General features: G+C 38.4%; 2 long non-coding RNA genes across 2 annotated transcripts in view; both read right to left on the reverse strand.

Moving 5' to 3' along the window:
• Positions 1-2,768, reverse strand: part of LOC118767846 — a 23,071-nt gene extending 20,303 nt beyond the window's left edge. The window contains exon 1 of the long non-coding RNA XR_005003745.1: positions 2,365-2,768. This is a non-coding gene — a long non-coding RNA (uncharacterized LOC118767846). The remainder of the gene's footprint in view (positions 1-2,364) is intronic.
• Positions 2,769-10,135: 7,367 nt separating this feature from the next.
• Positions 10,136-13,181, reverse strand: LOC118767847. Its single transcript, XR_005003746.1, has 2 exons — positions 12,991-13,181; positions 10,136-12,722 (listed from the first exon to the last, which is right to left on the reverse strand). It is a non-coding gene; the product is annotated as an uncharacterized LOC118767847 (long non-coding RNA).
• Positions 13,182-14,029: the final 848 nt, after the last annotated feature.

The raw sequence follows: 14,029 nt of genomic DNA on the forward strand, positions 1-14,029 counted from the left end.
TTGGATCGTCGCTGACGAAACAGCCACCTTGCCAAGAAGCCGAACCCAAGCCAAGCCAAGCTACCATGGAATTTTCAATTAATTGAGAAATAAGAGGAAGATATTTAATGAACGTAATGTAAAGGTCGTTATCCTCGTTTTAAGATTCAGCGAAATGGCAGCGACATCTCTTGTTAGTCACGTTTAACAACCACAGCGAGAAGACAGACACACGAACAAGACAAGACTGCGGCTTTCTACTACAATGTCCGCTTCGAGGAGCAGCTTACTTCGTCTCGTAGTCGTCTGCCACCAACAAAAGCCAACCGCCTCATTTATTTCACACACCGTATTTATATACTTATAGATGTGTATATATATAACGGAAGAGGGGGGAGAAAAAAAGCATATTAAACTGTGTAGTAATATTTGATACATGCGCACACATAAAAAAAAATACGTGATGGTGGTCATGGTTGGCACGCTTGATCATAAAGGTGTTTCTGATTTGAGGTTAAACAGTCGGAAATCGCTGAAACGATCAATTTGACCTCATTTATACAACAAATATGAGAATAATCTAGTCATAAATAAACCTCCCTCGGCCCCTACAATTCTGGTGATGGTCACGGTTGGGTTGCCTCTGATCATCGTTTGGTCAATCATGTGGAACCCACATGACTGACTGACCCTTAAGTTAGACAACAAACCCAACAATGGCGATGACAGTAGCAAAAAAAAAACCTACCACCACGTCGGCAATTACATCTTCTGCCTTCCCTCCCCACCGTCATCATCATCATCATCATCAATTAAGCTCGACCTGCCCAAAATAGCAACCAAATCTCCCTTAAATCACCCCCACCACCTATCTATGACATTACATGTGTCTGTATGCGTGTAATATGACTATAATACTATATAACGTAGTCGTATCATACATTATGTATATAAATAAGAGGGGATGGTCACGGATGGAATGTCGTTCATAATAATTTCTCTAATCATTGCTAACCAGAATGGCTCTAAAACAGCTACCACAGTAATTAAAACTGGCTCAGACAAGAAAATATTTTACAAAGTGTCTCTCTTTCTTTTCCCTACCTTACATTTTATTTTTTTAAAATCAATTAAACCCTATTCCCCCTCCTTTTATTGTCCCCTTTTTTTTTAAACCCGAACCCTACACTTTTTATAATAGAAATTATTCCCTTTTGCTCTCTCCCCTCCACCACCACCACGTCTTTGCTACCAAGTAATAAAAAAAAAAAATTACGCAGTAAAAACTACTGAGTTCGATAAAGAAAAAAAATGGCCAGACGTATTTTTTGGTCGATGAGTATTTGTCCTCTTTTGAGTCAGGCATAAAAAAGAGAGAAACGAGTACCGACGTCTGAGGGAGGCAGCGTCCAAAGAATGGAAGAGCGGGCTGCCGCTGACGTCAGTGGGTTGTCTGGTAGACGTGAGGTAAATAGGTTCGAATCCTACCAACCGTCTCCTATACACAGCCAAGCGCAGTACCAACAACAGATTATACACCATACTATGCCCTAAATCGACTCAACACATCAACGCACGCACGCACACACACACACGTTTCCTTCATTAAAAAAAAAACTTTCCCTCCCTCCCTCACTATATTTCACCATTCAAATATTTTTTTCTTTTAGTTATTTTTTCAGTTACTTTGAGTTAAGGGGCAACGAGAGGGAAAAAGAAAACGAGTAACGAAGATAGACAGACAGTCAGCTAGCTAGATAGATACATACATAGTACAGTCAGACAGTTAGATAGACAGTCAGACAGATAGATAGATAGATAGACAGGCAGATAGATAGATAGATAGACAGTCAGCTAGATAGATACATACATACATAGTCACAGTTACATAGACAGTCAGACAGATAAATAGACAGACAGACAGATAGATAGATATATAAAGAGAGAGAGAGATAGCTATAGAGATAGACAGTCAGCTAGATAGATAGATAGAGAAAAAGACAGAAACAATGAGAGAGAGAGAGACCGGGGGATAGAGATAGATAAAGCTAAAGAGAGGGGAAGTATTTATATAAAAGGCATATTGAGAGAGAGAGAGAAAGAGAGGTGTCGGATCGGAGGCGAAAACTTATTAAAACTACGCAGTTTTAAGTTGTCAGTCATTAAAGATTATTATGATGATGATTGGTAGTGACCAGCGACAGAAGAGATTAGAGAGAGAGAGAGAGAGAAAGAGAGGGTGGTGATTGATAGAGATTTAGATTAATAAGGAGAGAGAGAGAGAGAAAGACAGAGAGAGGGAGGACGGACAAGCAAGAGATTCATTTTTTTTTTCATGTTTTTTTTCTTTTTTTTTTTTGGAACAAGACACAAACAACAACCAACCCTTGCGCTGTGAAGAAGGACGACGTAGATTTTGAGCGGCAGGCAATGAGCTGGCGACGGACCGGACCGGACGGACGGACACCGAAAACGGACCCCTTTTTTTTTTTTGTTTTTGTTTTTTGTTTTTTGAATGGTTCGAATGAAGGACGGCTTTTTACGTAGCCGAGTCGTCGATTCCGGGCTTCTGCAGTAGATTTTGCGAGGGAACATGATTCCTGGAAGAACAAGAGAAACTAGGAGAGTGCAGCAGCAGTAGAGCGAAAGCAGCTGTAAATTGATGTAAGGCAGGAAGAAGCACTACGCGGCGGCCTTCTTGTTGGTTGCTTTACTTCGTACGAAGTCGACAGGCTTTGGCGCTGTCACAAGGGAGATAACTACTAGGTCAACACTAGACGTGGTTATCGACCTTGACACACGTTGAAGGTCTCTCTTTCTCTCACTCACTCACTATCTTTCCTTCTCTTTCTCGCGTTTTCTCTCCCCCTCCGTCTTTCACTTAGCTACTTTGTTTCTCAACTGACAAGAGCAAAGCAAATGGAGTAGATTTCTCACCAACCAAGTAAAAGATAGTACAAAATAATAATAATAATAATAAAGTACACTCGTTTGTAAATAGTCCCTGATATAATCTGAGAATAATACAATGTTATTTGCTGCTATGATCAGAAGTATTTTTTTAAGATTTTATATTATAATAGTCCTAATATACATTTTGCTCTCTTGTCATGTGAGTTAGCAAATACCAAGATAGACCCAATTAGCTGCCACTTGGATGGAAACCAATAATTTTGTAGATACCTCAACGGAATATTTAATTAATTTTGGCTCCAGTGATATTTACCACTGTGTTCAACTTAATTTATCCATAATAAAATTCAATAGAAGAATATAAGTTTTGAAATGAGATGAAAAAATGTTCTATTCAAAGAACATACCTTTGTAATTATAATTAGAATTTTTTTTTAAATATAATAATAAAAGTGATTAAATTTGTATATTTTTTCCCATCAGTTTCTAAATATACATTTATTGTTTTTTGTTTACTAATGTTAGTATTATTTGTTTTTTGTTTTTTTGCAAATAGTTTTAAAAAGTGATAACACTTTCAGACTATGAAAAATTTCATTCAGTTATTTTTTATCATCAGTAAAAACATTTGTCAGAATCTACTATAAACTAAATCATATTACCTACATGGTGTATAACTAAGCATATTATTATAATAAAAAGCAGGGTCTCCAGACGATCACCATGTTCTGCAGAATTGATGCTTAGCTCCTTTGTCATCTCTAATCCAGCAATCCCTTATTCAAAGTAGATGTAGTGCAGACTACCAAGTCCTTTCTTCTTCAGATAATATAACATAGCTGGGGGACTGTTCTGAACAAATGGGGACAATGTATAGTTATGAATGCTCATTAGTCTTGTTGGGAACAAGGAAACGTCACTAATGCTGGTGCAACAGTAATCAGTAACCAGTACACTGCATAAAATGGTTGGTAACAGAGACAAAATCAGATCAAGAGAATTTCTATGTTTTTTCCCAAGGACATGACAGTTTAAGTAGTGCTGGGTTACTCTGTAAAGTGGTTGTTGTTTAAAAGAGAAACCAGACATAGAAACCAGGCCAAAAGTGGAACGAGTATTCTCTCACTTGCCTAGGATGGCAGAAGCTACAAATAACATCTGACTGTAAAAACTCGTCCAACCCCTACCAGCTTAGAAATCAGATGTAAAATGAGGATAATGATAATTGCAAGATTAAATATGACCTTCTTTGGTGTGTTTAGAGTGCAGTTAAGTTTGGCTGCTATTTCTAGTATATGGATAGTCTGCAGTGTTGTCTTCAGTAGTACTATACAACACACAGATAATAGTAATAATAATAATAATAATACTGGTTTCAAATTTTGGCACAATGCCAGTAATATTGGGGAAGGGGATAAATTGATTAGATTGACCCCAGGTCCTAAAATAACCAAGCAGATCACAAATTTGGTATTTGTGTATCTGACCATGTTCAACAGCAGACATCCTTCACTATACCTATCCACTACCCTAACAAATATTCTATCTAGATATTGTTGATATGGCTGTTTCATGTCCACTTTGGCATATCTGGGACATCTACTTAGTTACTGTCAGATAACTGGAAACTTCCGAACAGGTTTTCAAGGCATTTGTGCCCAACTTTTCTTATGTGCAAGTTCCCCTGTATGACTAGAATATAGTTCCAATCTCTTAAAAGTAATAGCAGTAATCAAGATGTCTCCAGGGAAGTTTCTCAACATCTGGGGAATTCTAGCTATCCTGTTTCTGTCGGAGCATAGATGGTCACTTATTAAAGGCACAACTTCAATTCCACTCATGTCCAGGACCACCAACTTACTGACAAGGTCCAAATCGATTGCCCATTCCTTCAGATCGAGGAATTTTCAAAATAACACTGCTACTCTGCTGCCCTATCCAGACAAGCCATAAAATGAGAATATTTTATGGTCATTGAAAATTGGCATGATTGTGTACACCACAGAGACTGTGGTCTGGCTCATGGTTATTGTATTTATACCAAATGACCTGAGGTCACTGAGCAAGTGGCTATGCTACCAAGCTGACTCCAGGCTATGCACATTTCATCATCATCATCGTTTAACGTCCGCTTTCCATGCTAGCATGGGTTGGACGATTTTGACTGAGGACTGGCAAACCAGATGGCTGCACCAGGCTCCAATCTTAATTTGGCAGAGTTTCTACAGCTTGATGCCCTTCCTAACGCCAACCACTCCGAGAGTGTAGTGGGTGCTTTTTACATGCCACCAGCATGGGGGCCAGTCAAGCGGTACTGGCAATTCGACCTTGCTCAAATCTTTTTACACATGCCATCAGTACAGGTGCCAGTAAGGCGACGTTGGTAACAATCATGCTCAAATGGTGCCCTTTTACGTGCCACCGGCATGGAAGCCAGTTGGCTGCTCTGGCAACGATCATGCTCAGATGGTGCTCTTGGCACCCTACTAGCATGGGCACAAGTGCCAGTAAGGCGGTGCTGGTAATGATCACACTCAAATGGTGCCTTTATATACCTCAATTGTTTATAGCCATATTTGTTGCAAAAAGAGAAGAGTAGAAGTCACCCCAATCTTCCAGAAGGCCTGCTGATCTGGTCCCCTTGTCAACCAGTCGTTTCTTGAATGATCTCTTTGTGTCGCACATTGAAGAAATAGTGAAAGGCCATAATTGATGCTAGCTCATTGGTTATGATCCTTTTTACCAATCACTTCTTCTGGATTGCTGATTAGCCACCCCTTCCAATCTATTTCTTTTTATCACTTTTTTTTTTTTGCTAAAAGTTTTTGATTCCGATCTAACTGCCTTTCAAAATCCCTGCAATGGATGGGAACTTTTTAAAGAAGAGTTCTGTAGACATTTGGCAGTGTCTTCATTAGTAATCCATCTTTGGGAATTTTGAGGATAAATTCATTTACACTGATAACAGTAAAATGGGTGATGAGCTGGCAGAATCATGCTGGATAAACTAGTTTAATGGCAGTTCACCCCTTTTGTGTTCTGGGTTCAAATTCCACTAAGGTTGACTGTCTTTTATCCTTTCAGGGTTGATAAAATAAAAACAAGTTGAGCACTGGGTTATCACTTAAATCAACTAGCTCCCTCCCAGAAAATTTCACACTTTGTGCCTGTAACAGGAAAGAAACAAAATAATATAACTGTGGATTCAACAGAGTTTGCTTTCTTGAGAATTTGGTTGCTTTGGCTGTACTTCTTGATGTTCTAACTCTTTTATTTGTTTCAGTCATTTGACTGTGGCCATGCTGGAGCACCGCCTTTTAGTCGAGCAAATCAACCCCAGGACTTATTCTTTGTAAGCCTAGTACTTATTCTATTGGTCTTTTTTGCCAGATCGTTAAGTTACAGGGATGTAAACACACCAGCATCAGTTGTCAACTGATGTTGCAGGGACAAACACAGACACACAAACATATACTCACACACACACACACACATATATATATATACATACATATATACGATGGGCTTCTTTCAGTTTCCATCTACCAAATCCACTCACAAGGCTTTGGTTGGCCTGAGGCTATAGTAGAAGATACCTGCCCAAGGTGTCATGCAGTGGGACTGAATGGAACCATGTGGTTGGTAAACAAGCTACTTACCACACAGCCACTCCTAAGCCTTGTGTTTTCCTATGAGGGTATAAATTCTGCAGCCATTATTGTTGGTGGTTGAAATTAAACTGCAGTTGTTGTTGTTGTTGATGTCATGAATTTGTCTATTGTTGTTGGTGATGGTGTTGTTGGAATTTAGCAGCAGTTGTTGTTGTTGTCGTGAATTTGTCTGTTGTTGTTGTTGTTGTTATTGTCGATGATGGTGTGGTTATAAATTTAGTTGTCATAGTTTGGGGCTTTGTTCTTTTGATGGCTTGTGGGTTTTTATTTTTTCGGGGTGGAGTTCCATCAATCATTAAAAAATTTTTGGTAAGTTGAATCAGTGGTCTTTTCTCTTCTCTTGGCCCTTCTCACGACCATTTGCTATGTATCAACTTGCTTCCCTTTCTTTGCTGGGGAACTGAAGGCAGATGTAGAAAATTGACTCAAGCAAATATTTGCTTCCCTTGAGATCCTATTAATATTAATGTTGATATTGTCTTGGGGTGTAGGGCATTCAATGCCAGCGCCGCCTTGACTGGCTTCCATGCCGGTGGTACGTTAAAAGCACCAACCGATCATGGCCACTGCCAGACTCCCCTGGCACCTGTGCCAGTGGCACGTAAAAAGCACCCACTACACTCACAGAGTGGTTGGCGTTAGGAAGGGCATCCAGCTGTAGAAACACTGCCAGATCAAGATTGGAGCCTGGGGCAGCCTCCTGGCTTCCCAGACCCCGGTCGAACCGTCCAACCCGTGCTAGCGCGGAAAACGGACGTTAAACGATGATGATGATGACGATGATGTGGCAGCAAACTCCTTTGCTGCGTTGGGAATGGCTTGAATTTCTTCTGCCGTCCTTGCTGTAGCAATTGCAGTTGATGTAGTCACAGTGCAGGTAGCAAGAGACCTGGTGCTTCCACATGAATCGCACCTAGCTTTCCTACCTCCTGCAACAATTCAATTATTATGAGTTTCCCTTTCTCCCACAAAAGTGAACGCAAGGATCCTCTGAAAACTTTAAGGTGCAAGCAGCATCTCTACCTCTATCTTATTCACTGAGCAGTTCTTCAGATGGGTTGGGGTGGGGGAAGGGTTGATTTTATTGTAATTATTTCACCATGCTCTCCCAAAATATCCCAGTGAATTATTTGATACTTAGTTCAGGTCCATGTTTGTGAATGATATTTTATTTATACATCTGAAGAACTGGTAGGAGTGGCTGTGTGGTAAGTAGCTTGTTTACCAACCACATGGTTCTGGCTTCAGTCCCACTGTGTGGCACCTTGGGCAAGTGTCTTCTACTATAGCCTCGGGCCGACCAAAGCCTCGTGAGTGGATTTGGTAGACGGAAACTGAAAGAAGCCTGTCGTATATATGTATATGTATATATATATATATGTATATATATATATATATATATATATATATATACTTTATTTAAAGCAGCAGAAAATTCAACAAAACCTGTTACTCTGAGTTTCACATTTCCATTCGTCGGACAGTTACTCGGAGTAACAGGTTTTGTTGAATTTTCTGCTGCTTTAAATAAAGCATATTACTCCACCACTGGTATTTGAGTACTCTTTTTTCCACCTTGTTTCACATTTATGTGTTTACCCCGGTATATATATATATATATATGTATGTGTGTGTGTATATGTTTGTGTGTCTGTTCCCCCAACATCGCTTGACAACCAATGCTGGTGTGTTTACGTCCCCGTAACTTAGCGGTTCGGCAAAAGAGATTGATAGAATAAGTACTAGGCTTACAAAAAATAAGTCCTGGGATCGATTTGCTCGACTAAAGGTGATGCTCCAGCATGGCCACAGTCAAATGACTGAAACAAGTAAAAGAGTAAAGAATATCTCCCACTATCCCTCTCCTCACATAACATTGAACCATATTAAACTCCAAACATTTTTCCATCTTGCTAGGGGCAGATTGTCCACTTTTTTTTTTTTATATATCGATAAGTTAAAGTTCCTTTTCTAATCCCTTTATTTTTCTCTCCTGGTGGCAAGGCCAGAAAATTGGACCCCAAAACACATTTCAAACATTTCTCCACCTTGCTGAGGACACACAAGCCGGATTTTGTCATTGTGGTGAAAGAGTACAACAGGGGTCGCCACCCCCCCCACCCCTGCCAGAGCCTCGTGGAGCTTTAGATGTTTTCGCTCAATAAACACACACAACACCCAGTCTGGGAATCGAAACCGCGATCCTCCTACTGTGAGTCCGCTGCCCTAACCACTGGGCCATTGTGCCTCCACTTGCACCTATACATATTGATAAATTAAGATTCTTATGATTCTCTCGCGGTGGCATAGCAGGAAAACTGGATTTTACCAATCAGGCAGTGCCTATTTCCTCCACTGAAATCACAGCCACAAATATACTTTACTTACTGTTGCTGGGGATCTTTTATGAAGGAGCTTGTCCTAGTTGTGTTGCTTTTAGAGTATGGTCATTGGTGGTAATGCTGGTGGTTTCAGAAGCTACAACGAACACAGCAGTGACAGTATTGATAGTGATGGTAAGGTGGTGAGCTGGTAGAATTGTTAGCACGCCAGGCAAAATGCTTAGCTGTATTTTGTCTGTCTTTATGCTCATCATCATTTAACGTTCGCTTTCCATGCTAGCATGGGTTGGACGATTTGACTGAGGTCTGGCAAACCAGGCTCCAATCTGATCTGGCAGTGTTTCTACAGCTGGATGCCCTTCCTAACGCCAACCACTCCGAGAGTGTAGTGGGTGCTTTTACGTGCCACCTGCACCAGTTTGGTGGTACTGGCAATGGCCATGTCCAAATGGTGCTTTTTATGTGCGACCTGCAGAGAAGCCAGTCCAGCAGCACTGGCAATGTCCTAGCTCAAATGTTTCACGTGCCACCAGCAAAAGTGCTAGTAAGGCGATGCAGTAAGGTTCTGTGTTCAAATTCTGCCACGGTCAACTTTGCCTTTCATTCTTTCGGGGTTGATTAAATAAGTACCAGTTATGCACTGGGGTCAATGTAATCGACTCAATCCCTTTGTCTGTCCTTGTTTGTGCCCCCTATGTTTAGCCCCACTGTGGGCAATAAAGAAATAAATTTTGATAGTGCTGGTAAGTCAGCAAGCTGGCAGAAACCTTAGCATGCTGGGTGAAATGGTTGGCAATATTTTGTCTGTTTTTATGTTCTGAGTTCAAGTTCCACGGCCCCCTACCCAAAAACTTCGGGCCTTGTGCCTAGAGTAGAAAAGAATATCGATAGTGATGGTAGGTGACAAGCTTGCAAAATCATTAGCATGCAGGACAAAATGCTGAACAGCATTTCATCTGCCTTCGTGTTCTGAGTTCAAATTCCACCGAGGTCGACTTTGCCTTTCATCCTTTTGGGATAAGTACCAGTTGGGACTAGGATTGATGTGTGTGCGTGGGGATGGAGATGGGGGTGGTTATGAAAGGATAATTCGACATTCACAGAATTTGAACTCAGAATGTAAAGACAGATGAAATGTCTCAAAGCATTTTTGCCCAGCATGCTAACGATTCCGCCACCTTGGCATCTCAAAGAGAAAAATACATAAAGAATAAAAACTAGAAAGTCGAATTAGTTTGTGTAATTCTTCTGGAAGAAACTGTAATTCGAAACAGCAGCTAGACAAAGAGTATTTTAGTAGCTTGATAAATGATAATAATCATAATAATGATAATAATAATAATAATAATAATAATAATATTAAGTCATACATCATATTGTGGAAAAAAAGTAGGAAGGGGTTAACATGGAGGTATATTTTTTACTGGGATAAACAAAATATATAAGCAGAGACATGGAAAGAGAAAAAGTCAAAAGTACAACATCGTGCATTAACCCTTTCTGTAGCGTTTTGCCTGAGACCACATCTGGTTCTTTAATACAAAACACTCCATCGTTATTTTAGATAAGGATCTTAAGTAAATACATCAAACTTTGTTGGAAATATTACATTAATAATGAAAAAAGTTTTTTTTATTTATGCGTCTTTTCCCACCCCACACTCACCTCTTTGAATTGTTGACTCTTTTCAAAATTAATTGAAATAAGTTTGATAGGCAGTGCATTTTCTTAGAAATATGGTCCACAAAAGGGTGAATTTACAATTCTGGATTTATGATGAGAGGATTTAAAAGTTGCAGGACGACTGCACAATTTCTACAAGACAAATTAGAAATACACGATATATCTTAATGAATAAAAGAAAAAAATATTTCTATTAACGTCCGGAAAATTCATTAGCATTATTCATAATATGTAAAACAAACACATTTAAGGAATAATGTTTGAATTAAGCAATATATGAACCCTTTTTCTTCAACAATCTTCCTCCACTGTTTTGGCAACCTTAATATATTTTCTGATTAGAATTTCTGTGTAGCTTCCTGCAGAAAAAGAAATCGTCCACATGGTTTTTGATATCATCGTTTGATGCTACGATAAAGAGAATTTTGCAGTGAATGGAATAAATGTAAGTCTGAAGGTGTAACATCCGATGCTTATGGAAGATGAGACAGTATTTCCCATAAAAAAATTTGGTCAATTTTATCGATGTCTAACGTGAGGTAAAACATCTTTTATCTTTTCTGCTTGTTAATGTTGGACATCTCTGTTGGGCCTCTGAGTTCAGTTGATCCAACTATTTGTGAGCAGTATATATATTATATGTTGAACAGAATATACATACACACATATGCACACACAAAAAAAATTGGTATCATTTTTTTTTTTTTTTTGGTTAAAAGCTTGTAATATAGTAAACCATTCCAATTCCATTAGATATACATCATCACATTTTAGGGTAATAAGACCTGTTCTAGGAATGGTTAGACTTGCTGTCCCTTGTTTAATCCAAAATCTTTCCCTTACACTTTTGAAATTCATGATCCCTTTATTATCATCTTTTACAATTTCCTTTAAAATATGTGAGATCTCAAGGCATTAGATATTCATTCCATTAAATTCTTTTCTCGTCAGATCAAATGGAACCCAAAATCTGTAGTGGCCTATTGTACCCCTATTTCTTCAACTGCTGAAAAACAATTATTGACAAACCCCATATTATAACCATCTCTCTAACAGTATAATGTGGGTTTTCATTGCTAGCAGGCATCATTCTGTTGTCATCAACAGTTGATGGCTGCCTAGAATGGTCTTCCGCTTGGCATCTGAAATGTCCCAAACTGTATAGCACTTCTGCAAAAAGCTTTCATTTAACAGAGATTCTCCATATACAGCACATATTTCTCAGGTTGGATGGGCAGTACCTTTTTTTTTTTCCTTAATAATAGAGCATAATATGTTGAAAGTTCATCTGATTTTTGGTTTTTCCAGATAAACGCAAATTGCTAAAAATTAATCATTTCAGACTAGAGATGACAAATCTTGCACTTATAAACTACTGTCTGATTAATTAAAATATTATGCCTTAAATATGTCTGTTTTACATATGAAAAATCTGAATGAATTTTCCAGACTTCACAATATGAGTCAGTTAGTCATACTGTATTCTTGCCAACAGTCAGATTCTATACAACTGAAGAAAGCAGTAGATTCACTCTACTAGCAGAAAACTCAAGGTTTTGGATAGGGTTCAAATTTAAAAAAACATAGAATTATACATACACACACATATATCTATGTGCATGTGTATGTATGTATGTATGTATGTATGTATGTACATATCTGTATGTGTGTGTGTATTGCCAATAGAATGGGCCAAAATGGAGGAAGTTGCCTCTAATTTAAAAAAAAAAATTAAATATAAAAAAAAAAAACTTTCATAAAAAGCTCACCGGAAAGTTTCAATATTGCCAAAATACTTAAGTTATAGAATTATGTTTAATTAAATTAATTTATAAAATATTAAACGATAAATATAGACTTTGATTTAGGGGAAAAAATCCACAGTAAAAAAAAAAAAGGAAAATATGAATCATCATATTTTTTTATGAGTTATATATTACTGGTATGATTTGCATATGAGAATGTATTTGTATTATTAAAATAACTATACTGTGAACATGAGATATAAGTTCAATTAATTCTGATTTTTACTGAGACAAACTATAATTTTATTTTTAGAGGAATCAAGATGGCTTTCAAATAGAAAATATAAAAATTAGGTCACTTTAATAATTACTGATTTTAACATAGTCACCTTTCCTTTGTGCCCTTTTAAAGCCTAGCCAGGCTCATGTGCCTGGTTTCCCAGTTTCTATGGTGTATGTGTTCCCCAGTTGGGTGGGACGCCAGTCCATCGCAGCGTTACTCATTTTTGCCAGCTGAGTGAACTGGAGCAACGTGAAATGAAGTGTTTTGCTCAAGAACACAACGCGTCGCCCGGTCCAGGAATCGAAACCACAATCTAACGATCATGATGCTGACACCCTAACCACTAAGCCACGCGCCTCCACTAACATAGTCACAGGAGCTCAAATTTAGAGGGAAGCTTAAGATTACCTCCAGTTTGAGACTGATTACATTGGGTAGCAAATGTTACTTCCTATTTGCTTACGCCTTAGAAAGTATGAAAAATGGCAAATATTTTTAACAGGCTTTGCTTTTCTTACATTTATTTAAACTCCAAAGAATCCCTTCAACACATGGCTATGAGGTTCCCCCAGTACTCCTGCTTATAATAATAATAATAATATAATAATGAAATTATTGTATACAGTGCTCAGGTGCACCACAACTTGTCAGAAAGTGCGTATAAGTATATGCAGTAATGTACAGATGTCTGGAAAGCGAACAGTGTATGAGTCAGATACATGCCTGCGTGTGTATGGGGGGGGGGAAATCAGGTATAGTGTTGGTGAATCTCAGGAAGCATGGAAGTTTTGAAGGATGCAGTGCTCCGACAACTAACATCTGATGCTGGCAGTTTGTTCCATGCTTCAGCAACTCTTAGCATGAAAAAATGTTTCCAAAAGTCATGGGAGCTGTGCTGTTTTCTGACTTTGTAAACATGTCCACAGGTGTTATGATCAGGGATACACATATTATCAGCCACAAAGGGACATGCTCATGTGGTTAAGGTGAAGCAACTGATAAGCAAATCTGTCAGTATTGAGCAGAATATTTCCTATAACGATATTTCTGCTTCAGCAACTCAGCAGTGAACCTGTCTGGAATGTAATGGAAAATAGGTCAGCTTCAAAACATTGAAATCCAGGTCAGAAAAGCAAAATTTGAAGGGAATAATAGTAATTTCTTTTGATTTCTAGATAGAAGCAAATTTGAAATAAAACTTACTGACCAGAGACAAAAAATAAAAATGAAAAAATTTTAATTTTGTTACACAGTATAATTAATATTACAGACTATGGGAAAATGAAAGAAAATGTTGACCCAGAAAGGATACAAAAGGGAGTGTTATAGAATTGATTAAGATCAACCCCCCCCCCCCCAGTATATTACTGGTATTTAATTTCATTGACCATGGAAAGATGAAAGGAAAAATTA

Source organism: Octopus sinensis, linkage group LG25, assembly GCF_006345805.1.
Source record: "Octopus sinensis linkage group LG25, ASM634580v1, whole genome shotgun sequence".
Classification (NCBI taxonomy): domain Eukaryota; kingdom Metazoa; phylum Mollusca; class Cephalopoda; order Octopoda; family Octopodidae; genus Octopus; species Octopus sinensis.